The sequence below is a fragment of the Episyrphus balteatus genome, chromosome 1 (assembly GCF_945859705.1).
Source record: "Episyrphus balteatus chromosome 1, idEpiBalt1.1, whole genome shotgun sequence".
Classification (NCBI taxonomy): Eukaryota; Metazoa; Arthropoda; class Insecta; order Diptera; family Syrphidae; genus Episyrphus; species Episyrphus balteatus.
The window spans coordinates 103,702,364-103,729,696 of NC_079134.1; the positions used below are offsets into that span (position 1 = coordinate 103,702,364).

At 31.8% G+C, this 27,333-nt stretch overlaps 1 protein-coding gene across 4 annotated transcripts in view; it reads left to right on the forward strand.

Annotated features, from left to right (window-relative positions):
* Nucleotides 1-27,333, forward strand: part of LOC129906320 (orexin/Hypocretin receptor type 1-like) — a 226,373-nt gene that overhangs the window by 14,379 nt on the left and 184,661 nt on the right. The window lies entirely within an intron of this gene.

The window sequence follows — 27,333 nt, forward strand, 5'->3', positions numbered from 1 at the left end:
ATAATGAAAAGATTCATCATCTTACGAAAAATTTCATAGTCATTTTAACGAAAAAAAAAAAAAAATGTCATTAACGTAAACTTTTCGTAACTTATGAAATTCAACATCAGCCCAGGGAAATTAGTAATTTAAATCGCTAAATTTATACTATTTGAAATTATAAATATACTAGCTGACCCGGCGGACTTCGTTCCACCTTTTCTAGTATTTATTTCCAATTTTTGACTCTATAGTGTGTGAACCTTTTCCAATAAAAACACAAATCGTAAAGCCCATAAGGCTATAAAGCTGCATACTCACATTTCGGTTATACCTCCACTCCCAAAATTTGCTCTTAGACTAGGTATACATATATTGTTTCTGTGCAAAACCAATACCAAATATCACTTTCACATTCGCTTTCCCAGTTGACACCAAAGAATTCCAATTAAAAAAACTGACCAAATCGTAATAACACTCCGATCACCAACCAATAACCAACCAATAACAAAATTTGTCATAATTCATGAAAAATTAAATTCGAAAAAATACGCGCCTACTTGCGTATTGAGTCAAGCTGCCTGATACGGGCTGTACAAAGTCATCTTGTCTTGAGTCGGTCTATACCCTTCCCCATTTTCCACAAAATGTGATTTATTTGACATCACAATGATCAAACATTCATATTTTTCGACAGAAAAAACATATAAAAAATGTTTCACAACAATAAAACACTATAGTTTTCAACAAAAAATTGCGATTAAAAAACATGGTTGGTCTTAGAATGTTTTCAATTTAGAGTTGTATGTATTTTTCAATAGTGAATTATAAAAAAATTAAAAAAAAAATATTTTCTCACAATAAAAAAAAAAAGTTTATGGTGGACCAACCTTACCATTTATGTGTATGAAAAATAGATGTTAGCCGATTCTCAGACCTACCCGATATGTGTACAAAATTTCATATAAATCGGTCCAGCCGTTTCGGAGGAGTTTGATAACAAACACTGCGACACGAGATTTTTATATATTAGAAGTGTTAAGTAAACATTTTTTATAGTGACATTTTAAGTAACCATATGACCAATAGTATTATCACATTGCATTGTTGCTGACACGATGGGAAATGATTTCTTACCAGTTCCCACTGAGTGTTCTTTTTAAGTATAATTATGTATACCTACTTATTTTTGTATTCTATCACCCATTTTTACCTTTCCTACCATATCATATTTCCACCCAACTCCTACTTCTGCGTGAGACCAGACGAAATAAGATCATTTAATAAAAGTTCAATGTTTAGTCTCACGCGCTGAGTGTTCATTATGCTGACTTGTCATTTTTGGCAAAGTACCTTTGAATGATCGGCATAATGGGCACTCGCTGTCCAACCACTTTCAAGTGAACATCTGATTCAAATAAAATTGTAATCAATATTAATAAGAAAATATAAGTCATCTTATTCAAATAAAATTGTAATCAATATTAATAATAAAAAAAGGTGTTTGTATTTTCAAGGTTCTAAAGTTTAAAGAACATTTGGCGACCGTGACAGGACTTACTAAAAGAGTTTAGTGGCCTGTAAATTAATAAAATAAAATAAAAGAAAACAGTGTTGTGAAGTGAGTCGTTATTAAGAAGACTAAAAAAGAAAAAAAAAAAGAAAAGAAGTTCCTTTCAATTACTAACAATTCAATATAAAAAATAATTAAAATGGTGGCTACAATTGAAGAACTTACCAATCAGCAAGAAGCTGTAGGAAAAGAAATCTGTACACTTGCTCGCAATTACGGAAAGGATGGTCCAGGAAGGAAAACCCTGGATTATTTAAATGCGCGGTGGACAAGATTAAATGAATTATGGGAAGTATTCGACAATGTTGATAGCGAGATAAGAGACAATTATCCGCAGGTAACTGGAACACGAATACTTCACTAAAGGTTTTTACGATGGGGTAAAAAAAATTCATGATCAAATGAAAGATGACATCATCAAGCGGTTTGCAGTAGCGGAAGAAGAAAAATCTGATGGGGTTATAGAGGAGACCGCAGCAGTCCATCCTCAGCGGGAGCAGCTAAAAGAAGCCCTCTTAGGACCAGCAGCCGTTAAGCCCCCAGCAGGGCATTCAGAGGGAGTTACCGCAGCAATTTCCAAATTTAACATACCACCAGGGCTGACAATAAAGCCCACTTTAATAGATGACACCAGTGTAAAGGTCAACAGGATGACTACGGATAGCAAATTCCGATTACTCTGCAAAATATTTCAAGGAGGTCTTAATAAGTGCCCATTGAAATTGCGGGAAACTTTACCGCAAGAATTTAACCAAAAAACAAAAACCCTAATGACCAATTGGGATGAAATAACAACAACATATAGACGACTTGGAGGCGATGTAGAAGATATACAGCTTTACTTTGAGCTCCAGGATGAATTAGATTTGAGGATCACCTGGCTACCAACTAATACATTGCCAGCTGAAACAGTTCAAATGAATCAAGGACGAGCAACAACAATCAAGCTTCCAAAAATTGAGATACCAAAATTCGATGGAAGCTATCTTAATTGGCCGCAGTTCTTCGATCTATACAAACAAATGGTGCACAACCAACCAATTGCACCGGCTCAAAAATTATACTTTTTAAAGACAAATCTTACTGGAGATGCCCAAAACCTCATTCAACATTTCCATGCCACTGATGACAATTATGAATTGGCTTGGAACACTCTAGTTGACAGGTTCAACAACAAGCGGTTGCTGTTATCCGCTCAGTTAAGCCGATTGTTCGAATCAAATACCATCGTAGACACTGTCAGAAGTCTCAAGAGGCTGCATGATACAACAAAGGAAGTCATTCAAGCCATCAACAATCTCGGCTATGACACCAGTGGATGGGACCCATTAGTTGTACATCTATTGCTGGAAAAAATGGACAAAGACACCCGAATGCTTTTCGAGGAATCCCTACAAGCACCAAGAATAACACCAACTCTAACCCAATTACTGGAATTTGTCGAATGCAGGTTCCAAGCCCTGGAGACGGTGAAATCAGATGAAAGGAAGAAAGCGGTAACCACCGCATCTGAAAATAGGGAAGTTTCAAACTGTCCATATTGTAAAACTAATAATCATAAGATCTTTAATTGTAAAAAATGTATTAATCTTTCAGTTGAGGATCGCAATCAGCAGGTGCGGAAGCTTCAACTTTGCACCAACTGTTTGCAAGGACATCGTTTCCCATCGTGTCAACAGCAACGTAGATGCAAGGTTTGCAACGGGAAACACAACACTCTACTACACTATCCAAATAAAAAAGATGTCAACGTAAAAAACCCAGCATCCGGTAAGTGTGATAATATTATTGGTCGGGTGGGTGAGTTTCCTTCAGGGTCCCATAATAACAATTCTCTAGGGGTCGTATTAAAGGGCCGCGAGGTATATCTCGCCACGGCGATTGTGAACGGCGTGAGTTCAAAAGGAACTCGTATTCCTTGTCGTGCTATGTTAGACTCGGGATCTCAATTACATTTTATTACAACATCCCTAGCCCAGCAGTTAGGGAACATAAAGCGAAGAAAGGACATTCCGATTAGCGGAATTGGAGGCAGGGAAAGTCAGGCCAATTTCGTAATAAATGTTCATTTAGAATCCAGAAATAAAATCATTCCACTTAAAAGTACCGCACTTATAACACGCATTTTTAATTTTAAAACGTTCTCGTTATTTTTTATCTTTTTTAAAGTTTTAATTTTCGAGCTCAAATAAGAGCTAATCTACAAAAAAGCTTGTAGAAATTTCATATAAAAGAACTATTGAGACCAGTATAATGCCAAAAAAAAGGTGTTTGTATTTTCAAGGTTCTAAAGTTTAAAGAACAAGAAGATAAGCTGATGCTCTATTATTTTTCCTAGATCTGAACACCCCAATCCACAGTGGGTCCCGCCATAGGTCAAAAATAAAAAAAGTAAATGTCAATTTTTTAAAATCCAATGATTAAACAACGTTCTACAATCTCCCATCGAACCAAAACCAAAAAAAATTTGACGGTCACCCTTTTTTTCATTTCTTAATAGCCATTCATAGTCGGTATATAAAAAAAGGTACAGTTTTTTAATCGCTGCAGTTATAAGGTGTGAACTTGCGATAGTGATAGCGGGTGTTAAAAATTGTGAACAGTATTAAATTGTTATGGATATTAAACGAGAAGGTTAATACTTTCTAAAAACATAAATTATATTGTTAAACAACATTAAGGCTAATTGTAATGGGGCTCGTTAGCGAAGCAATTTTAACCATTTTTATTTAGGTCAATTTTCATTAAATTAGAGATTTAGTTTGTTTGCCTTCGAGTGCCCTCTACAATTTAATATCTCAAATGAATAATACCGTCTTACCTTTCGAAATAATAGCGCCGTTTTTTTCCCCTTTTCGAGTAATACGAGTTTAAATGACGATACACGGAGAAAAAAAAAATTACAACGTAAAACTAAATAAATTCCTTTTTGGCACTATTATTTTTATAAAAGACTGAACTAGAGGGTAAGGGTAAAGTGCTCGACTGACAGGCAGGTCCATTTCCGGCATTAACCATTTTTTTTTATATTTTCAAAAAAAAAATGTTTTACCTTTTTTTATTTTTCTTGAAAATAACCAAAATTTCAAAAAACTGACTTGATGCATTTTTTTGCAATAATAAATCATATAAAATGATAATACAGGTGTTTCATTAAAAAAAAATGGTCATTATATTTTTGACCGCACTTTGTATGCGAGGTGACCCACTGTGCAATCTTGAGGATGTGACCAATAGAACTATATATAAGCCGTTTATACGATTATGTTTTAGGCCCATTTGCTGAAACGAGTCTTAAATATATATGTGAAACATAAACGCTTAAATTCAACATAGTGGTTTGCACGAACTCAAAATTGGGTCATAAATTGCTCTAAGTTTGACATAACTTAGGGGAAAGAAATAGTAGAACTTAAGGGTTTTATGTTCTATTTAAAGTATTTAATTGACCAAAACAGAAAGAACGCGGCTTCAAAAATTGATGCATGTGGTAAAAAAGGAAATATATTTGCAATTTAATATATATTTACTCACATTCATTAGAATTAACCATTTACCGATGGTAAAATTTACACATTTTTGAAACACTGTTCACTTTTTGTTTTTATATTGGTCATATTAATTTTTGACAAATAAAAATATTTACAAAACAAATTCTGTCAAATAAATAATTTTTTTATTAAATTAAATACACTTTTATTGCCACTTTCACTATTTTACACTTTTTTTCTGCAATTAAAATTGCCAAAATAATAAATTTGTTAAATTATTCCCGGTAAATTGCTCAAAAACAATTCAAATTAACTGACGTTTGTGTTGTTTGACATTTTAATTTGAAGTTCTCAGCGATTTCTCTCATGAAAGTAAATCGTTGCTAGGAGGAACATAAATATTTTTTAGAAACTTAGAATAAACTAAGTAAAACATAAGAGTTATATTCGTCCTATCTAAGATCAGAATTTATGACTAGTATGAGCAAATAGGCCTTAGAAGCTTTTTTTGTTTAGATTTTTGTTTGTTTATTTGAATTGAAAAGCCTGATATGGTTAGTTAAAAAAGCTTATATCGTGAGTTCTATTAACCCCATAGCCGAGATTGAGGTGTCCAGATTTAGGAAAAATAATAGAGCATCAGCTTGTATATTTATAATTTCAAATAGTATAAATTTAGCCCATTCACATTAACTGGAAAACTTACGTTATTTAACCCCCCAAAAACCGTATAAAGCACAAAATTAGAGTTGTCAGACCTTCGAAATCGACATTAACACGCGTATGGCTGCAAAACTGCGTACTTATATTTTGGTTATACCTCTACTCCCAAAATTTTCTCGGCATACTAGCAAAAAAACAGCTTTTTTCTTACTTTTGACTAGTACATGGAGAGTTTCGGAGTTAGATTACTTCTACAATACGATGGTGACAAAAACGATTGTGGGCTCATTTTATAGGTAATTATAAATACTACAATTCATTCATGAAGAATTATCCAAACAAATCAAAAGTTCGTCAGATATATGAAAAAATGTCATTTTGTCCCAACCTTGCGATACAAACCCGCACTTTGAGCAACTATAAAATTTTATTTAATCAACTCACGGAATTGTTTTGTATATCATTTGTTAGATAATTTTATTGTTAATAAGTCTTACCTTTGTCATTTTTTGTTAAAATGAATAACAATGGAGCTATTCAATAAAAACGATACCAATCTCTTTTCCAAGATGGCGGCTGTTCCCAACCTCCAATTATCCCAACAAATTGACTTTTATGATAAGGACAACCACCCGAACACATTTCATGAAAAAAATTTTGTCCCGCGAAAAATGCGATTTCATGCCCATATTTTGACTAATTTCCTTGAGCTACTGACGAATATCGTCATCAGTTTATGAAAATTCTTCATAGATTAATGAAATTATACATTGGTTTATGAAAAAATACATCAGTTAACGAAAATAAATCGTTCCCTTACGTAAAAAAAACGTAGACTAGCTATACTGTTTTTTCGTTCCTTGTGTGCATTTCTCGAAGTCCAGTTCATATTCAACTCGGTAAATACAAAGACCTATCACGCGGAACAAATAAAAAATGTGTGTGTCTAGGAAGAATGTATAGCCGATGAGATAGTAGGTAAGTAGTACTTAGTAGTAGTAGTACAGAGATCCAAATGAATATGTTCGAACCTGTTCGAACAATTTCAATTTTTTAAAATGATCGTTCGTGCTCGATCGTTTTCTCTCTATACTCGTCAAACATCTTACTCATAAACAAAAATACTCACAAACAAAACCACACAAATTGTTTGAACTCATGAGCATACTCGACCCTCAATAGCCACGAACAAAATTACTCGTAAACAGATTGACTGTTCATAAACACTAGGCCTTACTCGAAATGATGGAAAGTGATTGAAATGTTCGAACGTGATCGAATAATCATGAACAGTTTGAACAATGAAAACAACCACTTCCAATTTCTACGTCCTATAGGTACCTGTTGCATATTTTTTTTTATTTAGGTTTTGAGGGTTGGTTGTTTGCGGTACAACTGCAATTAAAACAGGTTATTTTAATTTTATAATCGTGGTTTTAGAAAGGATTTTCAATGACTGAGTAAATAAAAAAGTAATTAGTCGTTAGGTAACAATACAAATGGGGTAGTGGGGAATGCCCAGTTAATTTGTGTGCAGGTAGGTGCGTAGTAGAAACATATCCCTAAAAAATATGCAATAATGCGATTTGGGGTGATTGTTTTTAAAACAAATTACTATTTTTTCGGGTAGGTATATTGGGGAAATTACAAATCAATTACAAATAGAAAGATACATTCAGTTTAATTCGAAAGGCCCTGTGCATATTCTTCAATGGTGGTGTGAAAATAAAGGCCAATTCAAAAACCTTTAAAAATCTTGAATTGTATTCCCGCAACATCAGCAGTATCAGAACGAGCATTTTCACAGGCTGGAAATATAATTACAGAAAAACGATCGTTTTTTTCGAGTAAGTACTCGATGTTCGTAAACAATACTCGACTCGTTTGGTTCTCTGGTAAATACCTACAAATATAAGTAACATGAATATTTTATTTTTTTTTTTTAAGTTAAACTAATGTTTGAGGGGTAAGACAATTTGATATTGCTTTTTTTTCGTGATTTAAAAAAAAATGTGTTAAAATGAAGTTTTTTTTTTGAAAGGCTCCACGTGCAATCTTGCCCAGGGGCACCGGTAGTGCTTAAAACGGCACTGTGTAACGAATTTAATAAAACACTCGATTCAGTAAACCCGGACAAGCTGCAACTCCGAAGATAGATTAAACGAAGATAGACATCATCCTGCGGTAGATATATCTATCGTTGAACTTACCTGACTTGGTGACCCTTTTAGCGCAGAATGCGCCGTTTTGATACCAAAACATGTGAAACCTATGAGTTAGAAATGATTTTATTAAAACCAATGTGATTTTAAGAAAAAAGTCAAATTTTTATAGCTCAAAAATTTTTTTTTTTAATTCCAAAATTTTTCTTTTTCAGAATTATATCTTAAATTTATATTAAAGCTATACAGGGTGTCCCAAAAGTCAACGTCGAAACGAAAATGGTAGATAGGGTAGGTGGTGACATTTATCAGAAAAATAATAAAAAAAAATCGCAGCCATATATTTTGTGAGTTATGGAAAAATTCGAAAAAATGGTCACCATGGGACGGTTTTTCATGTCCCGTGACTATAAATCTTAAGTTTTCTCAATTTTTTCTTTTGCTACGGAACCTTGAATAACTGCTACCAAATGCATACAAAACTTTTAACTCAGCTGCATCATGTTTAAAGCAAATATCATACTTTTTTGCCCAACTAGGTACTGACAAATTTTACATGATTCTAAATCAATGAACCGTAGTTTTTTTTTTTTTTTTTTTGACGGGAGGAAATCTTCAAAAGAGACTTGGCAGTATTCGACACCAAGTAGTGTGGGATTCTTAACCACTAAAACCACCTCTTTATCAAGACCAATCTTCAGAGATCGACATCAGATTTTTCTTTCTTAACTTTGTTAAATCACTTTGGGGGAAGTTTAAACTTTTAATACTTTCCCATGTTTTATTTAGACCATAAGCTCATGAGGCTTGGTTCTTCTTAATCTCCGAACATGATTTCTTGTATTCAAGACGGACACCATTTCAGAATTGGTATGACTTTGCAGTCTCTGATTATGCGATACAGCGTATTTTTTAACAACTTCTGTAACCGTTTCTATTTGTAAGTCACGATGTAGATCGTTATTTCTTATGTACCAAGGTGCATTAACTATTCCACGAAGAAGTCCTTCCTTTTGGAATTTTTGGATGATTTCGGTATTTGGTTTCTCTGGACAGCCCCATAATTGGATACCATAGGTCCAAACAGGCTTTAGTACTTGATTATACAGCATTATTTTGTTTTGGGTTGATAAAGCAACATCTAAGAAAATTGCTGAACATACTTGTTTTTCTTCTAATGCTTTTTCTATTACATCCGTTATTCTATGAACTTGGTCTATCGTGGAATGTTTATTTCTAAAGCCAAACTGATGATTTGGGATTAACCTTCTTTCTTCTATAATTTTGCTAAGTCCCTTCAGAAGCAGTTTTTCAAAAACTTTTGGCATAATTGGTATAAGCGATATTGGTCTGTAAGACGTCACTTCTGTAGGTGGTTTACCTTGCTTGGGTATGATAACTTCAGCAATTTTCCAATGATGTGGGACATACCGTTGCTTAAGGCATGCATTTATTATATATTGAAGTTTTATGAAGGTTTTCAATGTCATTTCTTCCATAACCTGAGCAGTAATTAGATCGTAACCTGGTGATTTTTTATTTGATAGTTGATGTAAACACATACTTTTTATTTCTTTTAGTCTTACAATTGGTATTTCACTTTAATCTATCTTATCAACAAACTGTAAGCTATTTTCAGCCGCGTTTGTTGAGTATGGCTTTAAAACATTCGCAAGATGCTCCGCGAAAAGGTTAGCTTTTTATTTTGGGTTACCGATCCATTTCCCATCTTGAGATTTCAAGGGCGAGTTTTGTAACTGTAAACGTTGTTTTATCATCTGGAAATCTAGTATTTTGCCATTTTCTTCGAGCTCTTCTTTTCTCTATTATCAACTCTCTTATCTCTAAAGGATATTTTATTTCATTTTGTCTTCTATTAGAAAATGTTGGAGTACTTTGTTCCACTTCATGGTCAATTTGATCGATTGTATCCATGGCAGATCTTAAATTTATAAAACTTATAAGCTTTTCTCTAAAATCACTCCAGTTTGTTTTCTTATTTACAAGCTTTGGATTACTTTTTACTTGCGATATAGGTACTTTATATCAAGTTATGCATTCGTACAAAAAAAAAAAAGTTGAGATAACATTTTTCCATGACATTACGATGGTAGACAATGCCAAAAAAGTGGGTCCCGGAAGTCCGTCTGTCTGTCAGTCTGTCAGTCTGTCAGTCTGTCAGTCTGTCAGTCTGTCAGTCTGTCAGTCTGTCAGTCTGTCAGTCTGTCAGTCTGTCAGTCTGTCAGTCTGTCAGTCTGTCAGTCTGTCAGTCTGTCAGTCTGTCAGTCTGTCAGTCTGTCAGTCTGTCAGTCTGTCAGTCTGTCAGTCTGTCAGTCTGTCAGTCTGTCAGTCTGTCAGTCTGTCAGTCTGTCAGTCTGTCAGTCTGTCAGTCTGTCAGTCTGTCAGTCTGTCAGTCTGTCAGTCTGTCAGTCTGTCAGTCTGTCAGTCTGTCAGTCTGTCAGTCTGTCAGTCTGTCAGTCTGTCAGTCTGTCAGTCTGTCAGTCTGTCAGTCTGTCAGTCTGTCAGTCTGTCAGTCTGTCAGTCTGTCAGTCTGTCAGTCTGTCAGTCTGTCAGTCTGTCAGTCTGTCAGTCTGTCAGTCTGTCAGTCTGTCAGTCTGTCAGTCTGTCAGTCTGTCAGTCTGTCAGTCTGTCAGTCTGTCAGTCTGTCAGTCTGTCAGTCTGTCAGTCTGTCAGTCTGTCAGTCTGTCAGTCTGTCAGTCTGTCAGTCTGTCAGTCTGTCAGTCTGTCAGTCTGTCAGTCTGTCAGTCTGTCAGTCTGTCAGTCTGTCAGTCTGTCAGTCTGTCAGTCTGTCAGTCTGTCAGTCTGTCAGTCTGTCAGTCTGTCAGTCTGTCAGTCTGTCAGTCTGTCAGTCTGTCAGTCTGTCTGTATAAGGAGCTACAGCCTAAACGGATGGACCGATTAATGTCAAACTTGGTATGTAGCGTTATTTGGCGTAAGAGGGGTTTTTGGAATTAATTTTTTTGGACCAAAAATAACGGTACTTGTCATATACCGATATTAGTAAAATTGAAATATCTCGAAAACGGCTCTAACGATTTTGTTTAAAAAATTCAAATGTTAGTTTTAAGATAAGGTCTATCTTTCAATGAAAACAATTTTTTTTTGAGAATCATTATTAACGGTACCTGCCATTGAACCGTTTTTTTTTTTCAAATCCGATTATCTCCGAAACTGCTTATTCGATTTCAACGAAACTTTTTGTGAAGAAGCATTTATATATTTCAAATATAAGCCAAAAATAAGATTTTGAAAAAAATAATTTTTGGATTTTTAAAAAAAATTTGAAAATTTTTTTTTGAAAAATCAAATTTTCGAAAACGGGACATTGAATTTTTTTGAAATTTTGTTTTTAGATGTTGTTTAGTGATTTCTAAAGAATGGCATACCAATTTTATTTTAAAACTTTTTTTCCAAAAAATTATTTATAAAAAATAAGTTTCTTAAAAAACGGCTCTAACGATTTTGAAAATTTTTTTTCTAAAAATGCATCTTAATATATCAATCAAAACTGCATACTTGTTTTGGAGGGCAATTTAATTTCAGATTTTATTTTATTTTTTTAAAAACGTGCGACCCAGTCGTGCATTTTATTTCTATTACTTCCGATTCACTTAGTGATAGAATCACTGGAGTATGATCTGATGACAGGTCATAATTACCTTCGACACTAATGTGATTTCGTTTGATTCCTTTAGCTACGAAAAAGTCGATAAGGTCTGGTATTTTGTTTGTATCGGAAGGCCAGTAAGTTGGCGACCTGGAGGAATAGAATTCGCAATTGTATTTACGGCTTGCTTGGAAAAGTCTTTTGCCTTATGTTGATATAAGTCTTGAACCCCAATGGGTGTGTTTCGCATTGAAGTCTCCACCAACAAGAAAGTTATGCCCATGAAGATTTAATAGATCTGTATAGTCATCTTCTGTCGGGGAGCGCCTTGGTGGGCAGTATATAGCTGCTATCTTAAACTCTTTCTTTTTCATACCAATACTAATAGTTGTTACTTGCATATTTTCATTAGTAAGCTTGGTTTCTTCATATTGTTTCAAGCTTTCTTTTATAAGAATCGCCGATCCACCTCTTGCCTTGTCAGCTGGATGTGGAGCGTGGTAACATGAATAGTTTTCTATTACATTATCTAGACTTTGCCCATTGAAGAAATGAGTTTCGGACACTAGACAAATATCTATATGTTCTAGATCCAAAAAGATTTTTAATTCGGATAAGTATTGTAAAAGACCGTTTGCATTCCATGTAGCGATTTTAAGTGTTCTGTCCATCATTGTTTTTTAAGAGCGACTTTTTCGCTTAACTGTTTGATATTCAAATCCTGTTTATCAATTCTTTGAAGAATGAGTTGTAGCATTTCTTTTATCAAAGTCTCTTCATTCTTCCGCACATTTTTTAGAATCTGAGAATAGGCTTTATTTTAATAGCTTTTACTTTGAAGAGCTTTTTTAGGCGGTTCATTCTTAGTATTGTTTTCAGCAGTTAAATCGGTATTTACTGTGTTTCTGGGTTTGTCTCTAGCAGATGTGTTTTTGCTTCTGAAACCGTAGTGTAAAAAAAAATGCACTTCGATGTTTCGGCAAGTTGGTGTGTTCAATTCTCTTTTTAAAATGGTATAACATTTTTGAGAATATTCCATAAATAACCGATATCAAATTTTTTTTCTTAAAAAATCCGACTTTTTTTATTAGGTAATTTTTCCATATCTATTATTTAATTGTTGTACCCTTTCAGAACCGAATTTGTATTTTAAGAAGTAGTTAGGTGTTGATTTTTAAAAGATAAAACAAGCTTAATTAACACTCTTAAAGTAATAGTTGGTAGACTACACTTTATCAAAGGCTTATGAATGAAAATAGTGGAAAAACCTATCCTTTTGGTCTTTTGACCGGAAATGGGACACTCTGTATAGTAATTGCTTTTGTAATTAAAATTCATTGCAGCATATTGGTGATTGGAAAATTTGATATCTGAAAGTTTTGGCACGTTAGTGGCATTGTACTACTAGATTCAAACTCAGAATGTCAAAGGCTATTAGAAAATTATAATTTGGTTTCTGTGGAAAAAATTTTTTACGCCAATATTACTGTCATTTAGGAAAAATCGTTTTTTTGTTTTTTTTTTCAATTTTTCTCAATTGGGGTTATCGGGAACTTTTTATTCTATGGATTTTTTTCCATATTCGAAAAATTGGTACCGAGAACTTTTCGAAATTGGGAAAAAAATCCCATGAAAAAATAGCTATCCGCAACTCTTTGTTTATGGGAAATCTTGTGTTTTTTCTATCTGAATATTTCTCTGTTATTTAGCTGTCGGAATTGAATAAGGAACAAACAATGTAAGCAATTCTCAGCAAAAGGCGGATCCAGGGGACACGTGCCCCCTCCAGAACTGGTTCATACTTAAAGCAAATTATAAGAGTTGTTAAAATATATGAATAATAACAGAAAGAACTTGAGTGAAACTCTTGTCTATTTCTGGCTGGAAATGGGAATTTTATTGTTTGTTGCATCCCTTTTCCATGAAGAGCTCCACCTCACAAATAAATAAATAAAATTTTTTTTTTCGCTTTAAAAAAAAGTGAATTTTCTAAGTGTTTTTTTTTAACTTCAAAGTGATTTTGGTGAAAAATTTTGATATGGACACCGACAATCAAGGTATTAATGGTATTCTAAAAAAAAATTAATTGTAGGTATATGTAACTCTATTTTTCCATAAGTTGGGGTTGAATTACACACTTCAAAAATTTGTTCGTTGTTTTTTTTAACAGTAGTGTTTTTAAAATAGCGTAACACGCCACAACATTGAATAACCTATATATTATTGAACTGCTGGATATGTAGAACAATCTTGCATTTCAAGAGTTTGCCCAAGTTTGCACCCCCGAAAATAAAGGCCCCTTGAAAAAAAATCTCCTCAACCGGGTTCCCCGGGAAAAAAGTATGTTTCAGTTTTTTTTTTATTTTTAGGAACTTTAATATTTATTAGAATGTAGTCTTTAGTATTTGACTAAAAACTACCAGGTCATTAAATAATGGTATAAATATGTCCATAATACTGCAAAATTTTATACAAAACAATTAAAAAACGAAAACTTTTTTTTCTAAATTTCATCTTTAAAACTTAATTTCTCAAAAACTATTTGATGAAACAACTTGAGTCAAAAAATAAATTAAAGAATAAATTACTAACTTTAAGAAAAGTTATAGCACAGAATTGTACATTTTATGATTTTTAATATTTTTTTTTCTCCCGACTAATCGGGAGGTAAATGGGTAATCACTTGAGTGGCTTTTACTGTACCAAGAAAATGAAAATTTTTCCTTCCTAATAACTTTTTTGTCATTTGGTACCTATTTGATGTGGAAAATGTGCCCAAATACTTTTGGCCAGGTTTTAGACCAGAATACCGCACCGTGCGTCGCACACAGGCGGATTTCTTTAAATTTGTGGCCAAAACTAATAAATCAATTTTCTAGGTACAAAAAGTGAGGAAGTAGTAAATACAACATAATTTATTCATAAGAAACAATATTATTCAATTAAAAAAACAAAAGTTAACACATTATTTAATTACTTCTTTGTATAAACTTACATTATCTAATAAATACTTCATATTTTTCGATATTCGTTTGATTTTGGATTTTTTTTTGTATGTTTTCTTAAAATATCTTTAACATATGGATCCGTCTTAAGCCTTTACGGTATATAACCACATTTTCAAATGCCAAAATTTGTTTTCAAAAGTTTCGATGACAGGCATAAACTTGAAAATCTGCTTTTTGAATTATTACAAACATTAAAATTTGTGCGTTTTGCATTTCGTATGGAAAAGTTCCGAATTTAGTTCTAAAAATAACCAAACAAAAACGGTATGCGATTCGTTTAAGTTTAGCGTTCCGTTAAGCATTAGGGCTTAGAACGCTGCTGATGTGAAACAAAATTTTTCGTCGGTCTCCACGAGGACAAAGAAAGGCTTGCGAAATCTGGACGGAAAAATACTCAAAAATTGCAAAACATAAATTTAAAAAAAATTAAACACGCATCGCAGAAAGACATGCAATGACAAAAAAAAAAATTTCATTTTTCCACACACAATCAATGTTCCCGGCAATTTTTTGTGTGCGAAAAAGAAGTGGAGACATTTTAATTTCGTCGTGTCGAACAGCGTACTGCAGAACGAAAAGTGGAACGAAATGTTTGGTTTACCAATTCATTGTTTCATTTTTGTATGGGATTTTTCGTTTCGCATCACCCAACTAACAAAAATTATTTTACTTCCACAAGGGTCTAACGAAGCTGTTTCGATTTTAGAAATATTGCTTGTATACGACCATAGAGAAGCCCATTTGGCCCACCCGAGAAGCTTGATAGGTTTTAGAAGAGTCATATGCATGTTGATTGGAGAGACTCAAAACATGTGTTTAATGCCTTATAGAAACAAGCAACATTCAAAATTTGAAAATGTGTACTACTGCTACAGGCTTTTAATTTTATTTAGAAGCTCTGAGCAGACTTGTGAAAGTCTTAACGAGGTATATTCGAAATAGAATAAAGAAAAAAATATTTTTTTTTATTTTAATTCAAAGTTTTCTTCTAAAATTGAATGTCCAAACGTAATTATATTGAGAAAAAAACTTCTTTACTTACTTGACGCATTTTGCGGGATTTGAACCTCGTGCGTCCTGATTGATAGTCCGGTACCGTACCCATCGAGCTACCTAGGTATATACCAAAAGAGTTTCAAATTTGAACTAGTTGAAACCAGAGCTTCCTAAGGGCTTCGGTTTAATTTCCTGATGAGTTGCACTATCTTAAAGAATATGGTGACCATTTGTAGTTTTTTTTTTCAAAGGTATTACTTTTGGTTATTTTATGTTTTTTTTTTTAATGTCTTGTAAAAAATTATTTAGTAAAACTTAATAATATTATACTGATTGCCATCACCCGGATGCCGGCAAATGCATTTTTCTTAAAAATTTGAGAATTAGCTTTGTTTTGACCTTAGATTAAAAATCTAAAATGTCCATTTTATATTCGAATAAGTAGAGGAGATTCTTGTTTTCCTTTCTTGTCCACTTATATACTCCAAATTGGTAATTAAATTATCTTTAATATCACTATTTTAAACCAATTACCGATATAAAAAGATTCATTTTTTCATTTATTTATTTTATAACAATGAATAAGAAAACCAAAAATGGTCACCATAATCGCGCTTATCCAAATATTTCTTATTCTCATGTGTTTGTCTGACAGTTTACAAAATTTAGCTTGTACTCACCATAAACAAAAAATACCAAGACTGGAAACTCGGCGGTGAACTGACGTTTGCCTACAAGCTGCGAGGTGTGGTGAATGTCGTGAATCTATAAATGTGTGCGTGTTAACCTCATTTACCAACGTGGTGGCTTTCGCATATATTCACAGACAACACTGTACACAACAGGGTTTTGGGTGGAAAGACGTACGAAAGTTTCCAGTCTTGGTATTTTTTGTTTATGGTACTCTTTTTCAAGGGCTTCTACAAATAAAATTAGCGAACCTAACTTCGCTTAGGCAAACTCATAAAACTAAATGCTTTTTTCAATGTTTTGCTTGTGATTAAAGGCCTTCTACAAATAATATAAATAGATAAGCCTTAACTTCTCTGAGGCAAACATGTAAAACTAAAAGCTTTTTGCGCATGCGCCTGAAATTGAATTTCTTTTTTTCTTATACAGAGATACAAAATATAAGTCGTTATACAGGGTGTCCCACAGTCACCGCCCCAAATGAAAACCATGGATTCCTGAGGTCATTTTAAGTCGAAGAACTTAAGTGGCAATTTTCTCGTTTTCCTCCCATTTTCGAGTTATGACGTTTTTAATGATTTTCGCTCTCTTTTCCTTTAACTGGTCTTATCTTTGCCAAACGACGTTTGATTCGAATGATTTTTTTTACAACCAATCAAGAATTTATTAAAGTTTAAGTTTGTCTCAAAATTTTTTTTCTGCGGATAACCGTTTCTCCGCCATTTTGCATCAAACACAATTTTCTTCGTTTTTTAAGTTGTTTTTTACACTTTCATATCAATTAAGTAAAAAAAAAACACGTTAATGAGTATTATTTTTTTGCGCTTTTTATTAAAGCCCAGTTTATTTTCATAAAGAAAATAAGTTTTATTTCATAAAAAAGGCTACTGAAAGTAATTAAAAAAAAATAAACAAACTGAGTGAATTAAAAAAAAATAATTTTTAAATACAAAATTAATTTAAGTGAATTAAAACTTTTTCTGAGCTTTATCTATTTGTTCTTTTCTTAATCACAATAGCTCAGAAAAAGTTTTTAATTCAATTAAATTAATTTTTTATTTAAAAATTATTTTTTTAATTCATTCAGTTTGTTTATTTTTTTACTTTTGATATAGGTACTATAGGGCAAGTTTAGGATTCGTAAAAAAAATCGAACTCGAGATAACAATTTTACATGACATTACGATGATGGAGAATGCCAAAAAAGTGGGTCCGGCAATTCTGTCTGTCTGTCTGTCTGTGTGTCTGTCTCTATCTGGAGCTGCAGCCTTAACGAGTGAAGTGATTTTCTTCAAACTTGGTAGTTAGCAGTTTTTGGTGATTCCCTAGAGGGGAAATTGAAATTTTTTTTTATGACCAAAACTAACGGTACCTACCATATAACGGAAATAGAAAAGTTAATTTTTTTCAAAAACGGCTCTAACGATTTTGATTAAAATTTTTGTTTGTAGTACTACATATAAGAGACAACTTTTTAAATAAAAAAAAATATTTTTTGTACCTACCGTTATTAACGGTACCTGTCATAGAACGGTTTTTTTCGTTTCTGAATATCTCGTAAAACATTAACCCGATTTAAATGAAAATTTTTATACAAAAGTGTGTAAGTAAAGATATTATTAAAATTTTAGAAAATTTTCAAAAAACGCATTTTTGGTTTTTTAAAAAATATTTCAAAATTTTTTTTTGAAAAATCAATTTTTTGAAAACGGATCAATGAAAAATTTTGAAATTTAGTTTTTATGTGTAAATTAATTATTTATTCAAAATGGCATACCAACTTTTTTTTTGAAAAATGTTAAAAAATTTTTATATATAAAAAATTATTTTTTTAAAAAACGGCTCCTACAATTTTCGAAAATTTTTTTCTAAAAATACCTTTTTATAAGAGAAATAAAGTGGAATATTTTTTTTTTTTTAAGATAATTTAAAACGGTCTTTTAATTAATTATAAAAACAGATTTAATTTTTTTATACTACTTATGAAATTTCTTCAAAATATCAAATTTTAAATTTCTTGAATAAAAAGCTTTAACATTATAGTTACTTTAAGCATAAGAGCAAGTACGTGCGACCCCAGTCGTGCAATTTATTTTTAACTACTTTCAGTAGCCTTTTTTATGAAATAAAACTTATTTTCTTTATGAAAATAAACTGGGCTTTAATAAAAAGCGCAAAAAAGTAATACTCATTAACGTGTTTTTTTTGACATAAATGATATGAAAGTGTAAAAAACAACTTAAAAACGAAGAAAATTGTTTTTGATGCAAAATTGTGGAGAAACGGTTGTCCGCAGAAGAAAAAGTTTTGAGACCAACTAAAACTGTAATAAATTCTTGATTGGTTGTAAAAATAATCTTTCAAATCAAACGTAGTTTGGCAAAGATAAGGCCAGTTGAAGGACAGAGAGCAAAAATCATAAAAACCGTGGTAACTCGAAAACGGGACGAAAACGAGAAAATTACCTCTTAAGTTTTTCGACTTAAAATGACGTCAGGAATCCGTGGTTTTCATTTGGGGCGGTGACTGTGGGACACCCTGTATTTAAAAGTGATATAAATCATATTTTGTATTATTTTCAATCAAAGACAACATTTCAACAATTTATTTCGATCAAATATTAAAATGTTGTAACTATAAAACATTTAACGTAATGTTTTTTTTTATAAATATGTTTAACGGCTCACATATTATTGAGATAGTTTCGGTTATATACAATTATAAAAATAAATGCATTTAAGGCAATTGAATGCTTTGTAGTTCAACCATACTTAAATACCTACCTAAGTCATTTTGAATCTGATAATTTTCGGACTGGATTAAAAAAAAAATACATAGCATTCATAAGGATTTTGTAGGCAGTTCTAATACAATTTCATTGGCAAAGCCATTTAAAGGAAGTCATTTAATGGCTTTTATTTCTTGTGCTTCTACAATGGAATTTCATGTGGCCTCTTTGAAATTTAAACGAAATGTTTACATTAATGCTTGTACAAATTTTAAAATTCCACTTGCCATAGGTTACTACGAAGCGTTTAACGAAAGTTTTGCCTCGAAAGTTTTAATTTTCGATTAACAATGACGCGGGGGATAAAGTTTTCTTACAAGAAATTAGAATTCAATGCTGTTTGCATAAAACCTAACACCGACACATGTTAAGGATATTTTCTGATTCAAATACCCCTATCAAAATAGTAGGTAGGGAAGAATGGGGCACATTTGAACACTTTTTGCTTTCGCAGCTGCTTGAACGAAATATGTTCGTTTTCTTGATCTGTAAAGTTTACTAACATTGAACAGTAGCATTCAACTTCAATTTCAAATAACGTTTGGTTAGTTAGACGAAATATTTATATTAAATTTTGATGTTTAACCAATAAAGGCTCTTATGTTCAGCTTTGAACATGGAAGGGGCACTTTTGAACAACAGTATTAGTTTCGTTGTAATGAATAAATAACACTCAACTTTTTATTAGATTTTAAAAAGAACATACACAAACTCAAAATTGATTTATTATATCATATTCAAGGAACCAAAAAATAATAAACACTCAGAAAAAATAACCTTAAAATTTAAACTATAGTTAGGTATCACATTTAATAGTTGAAAAGAAAAACAAAAAACAAGAAAAATTCATTTAAACATAACTTAGAAAAATGGAATTCATACCATTTATAGTCTAAGATCCCGCCATAGGAATACCTACCCTCATCGTTATACCAGTTGAGAGTTATATTTTCTGAAAGCTAGTGTCTAAGGAAATAAATTGCACATGGGTTGCCTAGCGATATCCTGTCAAGGCATAGGGTTGCCAGGCCTTAAAGTTCATTTTTGAAAATTTTTGAATACGCGAACCTGCTTATATGGCAAGCCTAAGAGTTATAAAAAAATATAATGTCATAGGAAATTTAATTTAAAAATTTTAATTTTCAGGATTTTTTAAAATTTGAAGTTTTAGTGGGGTAACCAAAGTTGAATTTAGAAAAAGGGCAAAAATCTATTTTCTAAACAAAACGTGATAGAAATAAAATTGAAATTGGAATCGATAGATATTATAAATATATGAAAGCCAAACATACAAATAAAAAATGTAAAAAATCTACAACTCGAGATATAGTCTTTTTAGAGTCATGACACTCAAATTTAATATTTGAGAAATAATTCACCAAAAATCAGAATGAAAGATTTTTTAAATAATTTTTATGTGATAAGTTAGGAAAAATAAAATAACTTGACACGTATCTGTCAAATTTTTAATTAAACTTACCGTTTTCGCGGAGCGATTTTATTAGAAAGTACTTATTTTCGTATTTCAACATATTAAAGGAGAAAATCCCGTCATAGGACGACCTATCCACGTCGTTTTACCAGTTGAAAGCTATATTTTCCTAAGGGTAGTGTCTAAAGAAACAGTTTGCACATGGGTTGCCTGGCGACATCCTGTCAAGGCATAGGGTTGCCAAGCTTTAAAGTTAATTTTTTGAGTTTTTCGACCACACCACCCTGCTTATATGCTAAGTGTTAGATGTGTAAAAAAAATTATGTTAGAGAAAATTACATTTAAAAATTTGTATATTCAGGATTTTTAGAAATTTGACAAATAAGAAGGGGAAACTTAGGTAAATTTGAAAAAAGTCAAAAAGCTATTTCCTTAACAAAAAGTGGTAAAAAAAAGATTGATACTAAAATCGATAGATATTGTGAAGTTATAAAAGTCACACATACAAACCAAAAATGTAAAAAATCTGCTACTCGAGATATAGACGTTTAAAAGTCAAAACCGTGAAATTCGATGTTTGAGAAATAATTCACCAAAAATCAGCACGAAAGGTATTTGAAACAATATTTATGTTATTAGAGAGAAAAAACGAAATAACTTGACACGTATCTGCCAAATTTTTCATTTGACCAACTTTTTGGCGCCTGTGTATTTTAGAAGAATTACAGATTTTACAATTCAGCTCACTCTTTGGGTGAATGAATTGTACAATTTAAAAAAAAAAATTAGCTCTCTAGGACCCACACAAGCCGAGAAATTAATTTTGTTTAAAAAGTTCCAAATGCCCAACGAAAAACATGAGACAAATCCTCTTATAACAAGAAACAATGAAAACAACCCCTCTCACTGAGAACTATTATTCGACTTATAAACAAGGGAAATTTTTTTAAATTTTCTTACGGAATGATGCTCTCTTAAAATTATAATAACTCGGCTCGTGTGGGTCGTAGAGAGCTAATTTTTTTTTTAAATTGTATGTAGATAATTTAAAGGACTACAACAGTGATTTATTTTTTTTAGCCAATATTTGCACCGTTTACAAAATAATAAGGCAAGAGTTTGCTAAACAAAAAAACGTCTTTGACTTAATATTACTTATTTTTTATTTGTTTCAACAAAAATAATGTGCACCAAATCTATAGAAAACGTTGTAACGAACAATTGATAGCTTTATTTTTTGTCGTGGGACACTCTGAAGCCGAGTTATTCCCAAAAAACGCTATTTTTGGGTGTTTTCGCACCGGTTTTGCATGCGTTCATTTATCAATTGCTCGGCCATCTTTGGTGATAAAGAGCTGATAGGGCTACAAAATAGATTAGAAAAATGTCAATCATGATATAAGCTTTTTTCGAAATAATGACAAAAATGTGTTTTTTAACAACAAGAATTTGACTTTAAATGGCTGCCATTTTGTATTTACTCACTCAAATACAACGAAATTACATACAACAATATTATAAGAAAGAGAATGTATGTTTATTTTTTGGTCTACGACTATCTGGAGCAAAGATATTAGCTTAGAAGTAAAATATCTCAAAAAATGCATTTTTGCGAATAACTCCGCTAATAAGAATGATCAGGTGGTGAGAAATTGGGTTTAAGCCTTTTAAATATACCCCTATCGATCCATGAAATAAAAACTGACAGTGCCTCTCTGCGCAAGGTGAGGCCCTTTTTTCCGACGCTTTGACTGGAGTATATCTCTCGAGTTGTAGATTTTTTACATTTTTTATTTGTATGTGTGGCTTTCATATATTTATAATATCTATCGATTCCAATTTCAATTTTATTTCTATCACGTTTTGTTTAGAAAATAGATTTTTGCCCTTTTTCTAAATTCACCTTTGTTTACCCTACTAAAACTTCAAATTTTAAAAAATCCTGAAAATTAAAATTTTTAAATTAAATTTCCTATGACATTATATTTTTTTTTATAACTCTTAGGCTTGCCATATAAGCAGGGTCGCGTATTCAAAAATTTTCAAAAATGAACTTTAAGGCCTGGCAACCCTATGCCTTGACAGGATATCGCTAGGCAACCCATGTGCAATTTATTTCCTTAGACACTAGCTTTCAGAAAATATAACTCTCAACTGGTATAACGATGAGGGTAGGTTGTCGTATGGCGGGATCTCCTACTATTATGCTTCTCAGAGTAAAATAGATATATTTTGAAATAAACCTATATTTCTAGGCATTAAATGCAAATGTTAACAATGTGGATGTTCTTCATGTACCAGGAGCGTTAATTGGTGTAAGCAGCTTGATTTTAATTTCTTTACCGCTTAAGTGGTATATAATCGAGTTCTCATCGAGATCAGTCTAGTACCTACTCGTAGAACTTGAAGAATTCAGTCATTTTTTAAATCTTCAATAATGTTGTACATATGTACATTGTACATATTTCCATTTTTACTTGCGATATAGGTACTATATATCAAGTTATGCATTCGTACAGAAAAAAAGTTGAGATAACATTTTTCCATGACATTACGATGGTAGACAATGCCAAAAAAGTGGGGTCCGGAAGTCCGTCTGTCAGTCAGTCTGTCTGTCTGTCTGTCTGTCTGTCAGATTTTATTTTATTTTTTTAAAAGGATATTTATTTTTTTTTCCAAATTTCTATATAAAAAGTCTTAAAAATTTAAGCAACTTTAACTCTTAGAGCAAGTTCGTGCGACCCAGTCGTGCATTTTATTTTCTTTAATTTTGCCCACAATTGATAGTTTCATTATTCTAACTATAAGAACGTTACGATTTATTAAATGAAACACATTAAAGTTTCCTTAAAATTTGTATCAGAACAAACTGCTGGGGGCGGTTTTGAACATGTTCAAAAGTGCCCCAAACACACTTGTTCAAAACTGCCCCAACTGTGTCGACGACATAAAATGTTGAATAAATAGGTATATAACATTAATATATTCATTCAAAAATTCACCGTGATTAATTAAAATTTATTAAACATAAACAAAAATTGTATTGCGTTTTGAAATCACGCACCAATTTTTTTTTAAACTCTTACAACTAAAAAACTGAAATAATACAAAACCACTTTAAAAATCACATTCCACCTATAAATCTGAAAGCCAGCTGATATAACCAAGGAAAGTCAATGACATTTATGGATATGGTGTTGACGGGTTCAAATATCGAATAACTTCTAAAAAAGATTGATAAACTAAAATGTTATATGCAGTGTTCAAATGTGCCCCGTGTTCAAAAGTGCCCCACTCTCCCCTAAAGACAAAAAAAAATATTTTTGGCGATATTTTGGAATTCGTCAGTTTTCAGCGGTTTAAAATATATAACAAATTCAGTTTTGTTTATTAGATTAAGCCCTGCTTTTTCAATAGTCAGTTAGACTTTCAGAAGAATAAATGTCAATAAAAAAAACTTTTACTCCTAGGAATAAGTTCTAACTGAGGTGCCTTAGACAAGGTTGCTTACATTCGTATTTATAATCGGTTTGCCATTGATGATTAACAAATTGATAGTTGTTGATAGTTGTTTCAAAAAATGTAACAGAGTTAGCTAATCTAGTACAAAATACTGTTATATTCTGTAAGCAAACAAAATTCACCAAATTTGATCAGACAGTAAATCTAATATCCCAATTTGCATATAAAAATGAAAAAAATCAAAAGTACATTTTGAATTTTCTGATATGAGGAATGAATGAGGATAAATCAGAGACAATGCCCTAACTCCAAATATGCAAAAAAAAATCAAAATCGAAAATTTTACAGCTCAACTAATATTATCCAACGAATCAAAATAATCTTAATCCAGCATAGCGTTCGCTAAAAATATGACCACATCCCTAAAATATGGTAAAATTGTTTGTTTGAATACCAAAAATTTTTTAACTTTTAATTTTCGTTCATGTTCTAAAACTTCAACATTTTGAAAATCATCTTACTCAAGAGATTTCAGTATCACACAACAATTTGTTTTTTAAGTTCACAATTTGGGCCCACCAACAAAATCTATTTCTGAGTGCAAAAAAAGTAGGTGATAAATATTGATAACAATGATGTTTTGCAAGAATGTGCTTAGCTTGACTATAGGATGCATGGCTATTGGTTTCTTGGTTTGAGGTATGAGCTCAGAAATGTTTAAACAATGGTTTGCTTCAGAGTTGTAAAAGATTGCAATCTTTTTTGAATGCAATCTTTAATGACTTCAATCAAAAGATTGCATTCATTGACTTACATTTGAGACTTAGACTTCAAATTTTGCAATCACCAATCATTTTCCATGAAATGATTGCAATCTTTTTTTTTTCCCAATCAATTGACTGCATTCAAATGATTGCAGTCTTTTGGGACTGCATGCAGTCTTTGCATTCTTTTTGCAATCTTTCCATTCCTTGGCAGTCTTTGCATTCCTTGGCAGTCTTTTGCATTCATTTGCATTCCTTGGCAGTCTTTTGCATTCATTTGCAGTCTTTTGCATTCATTTGCATTCTTTTGAATTCTTTTGAATTCTTTTGCATTCTTTTGCATTCTTTTTGCATTCTTTTGAATTCTTTTGCATTCTTTTGCATTCTTTTGAATTCTTTTGCATTCTTTTGCATTCTTTTGCATTCTTTTGCATTCTTTTGCATTCTTTTGAATTCTTTTGCATTCTTTTTGCATTCTTTTGCCACATCCACACCAAACGTATGGATTTCACAAAAATTTTAACATTTTTTTAGTTCAAGGATGAATTTGATAGTTTTAAGAATTAAGTTCAACTATAGTATCAATGTCTGTGCAGGAGTAATAGTATAGTCAAATAAAGTGAAAAAGGGGTAAGCCTCGGAATGAATTCTAATAATAATATTTTTTTTGCTTAATATCTTCGTTTTGGCATTCTTTAACTTACCTCAAAAATCTCATGTTCGGAGGTCGTGATTTTTAAGGCCAAACCACAAAATTAAGATTTTGGAAATAAGCAATAATAGACAATGGTATTATTCAATGATGAAAAAAAAACTAAAATCCAGGAAATCTGACGTCTCTAAAAAAAAGTTTTAACTCTTTTTCATCTTTCAACCTATATTATCAAAACACTTGCAAACTTACTACCAAAAAACCTTTAAAAATTATGGTAGAGTAACCAAATTTTGCATGAAGGCTTTTATATCCATTAATCATTAACAATCATAACAAAAACATATCTCTGAAATCATGTATCATATGTTTATATAATACCATTGTGGTTTGGCCTTAAAAATCACGACCTCCGAACATGAGATTTTTGAGATAAGTTATAGAATGCCAAAACGAAGATATTAAGCAAAAAAAATATTATTATTAGAATTCATTCCGAGGCATACCCCTTTTTCACTGTATTTGACTGTACTATTACTCCTGCACAGACAATGATACTATAGTTGAACTTAATTCTTAAAACTATCAAATTCATCCTTGAACTAAAAAAATGTTAAAATTTTTGTGAAATCCATACGTTTGGTGTGGATGTGGCAAAAGAATGCAAAAAGAATGCAAAAGAATTCAAAAGAATGCAAAAGAATGCAAAAGAATGCAAAAGAATGCAAAAGAATGCAAAAGAATTCAAAAGAATGCAAAAGAATGCAAAAGAATTCAAAAGAATGCAAAAAGAATGCAAAAGAATGCAAAAGAATTCAAAAGAATTCAAAAGAATGCAAATGAATGCAAAAGACTGCAAATGAATGCAAAAGACTGCCAAGGAATGCAAATGAATGCAAAAGACTGCCAAGGAATGCAAAGACTGCCAAGGAATGGAAAGATTGCAAAAAGAATGCAAAGACTGCATGCAGTCCCAAAAGACTGCAATCATTTGAATGCAGTCAATTGATTGGGGAAAAAAAAAGATTGCAATCATTTCATGGAAAATGATTGGTGATTGCAAAATTTGAAGTCTAAGTCTCAAGTGTAAGTCAATGAATGCAATCTTTTGTTGGAATTGTGTAACTGAATGGCAATGACTGCATTCACAAAAGATTGCATTCTTTTACAAGCCTGGTTTGCTTATAGCGTGTTTTCACTACAACCCAAATGAGAAATTAGGTCAGTTCAAATTTCAAATTTATTTTTTTTTATACGATTTGACATTCGAAATGAGGTAATTTGCGAAATTATCTCATTTGGGCCCTAGTGAAAACAGGCTTTTACTCTATAACAGCGATGGAATCTGTAGAAGAAAAAGATAATTAAACTAACGATGCTCTACTTTGATTTTAAAATTATCGAAAAAAACGTGATTTTCCTTGATTTTAAGTTGTTTTTTACTTCAGTGTATAGACGACATTGTGTTTATTTATCAGTTGGGTTTTGTTATACCATTTTTAACAAATGAACGGCTAGCCAAAAAAAAAACACATCGATTAAAATGAGACCTATTAGGCTTGGAGATCAATCGTGGTTTTCAAATATGATTCTTTTTTTTCAAAAACCCGTCCCAGAAATTTCCTATACCGAATCTTAATTCTTAAATTCAAATTATAAAGTGTTTTTTTATGCAAAACTATTTTAAGTGAAGTCAGATTGTCTATTGAGTGCTAAGGTTCAAAGAAAACCTAAACTAGTAAACGGTAATCCTGAATCCATGTTTAAAGTCAAGCACTAAATACAAATTGACTGATGATGGTTTGGTAATTTATTTATGGACCCGAAATTTCAATTTCAATTTTCAATTTCAATTTCAATTTATTTATAACCAGTGTACAAGTAAGACTTAGTCTTTTATAGTACTTAACAATGTGGATAATAATATAATAATATATAGTAAATATAACACACAATTTCAATACAAATCAGTGGCAAATACTAATTTTTTTTTTTTTTTTTTGATAAAAATAGTAATTCAAAAAATACAATACTAAAATAATAGT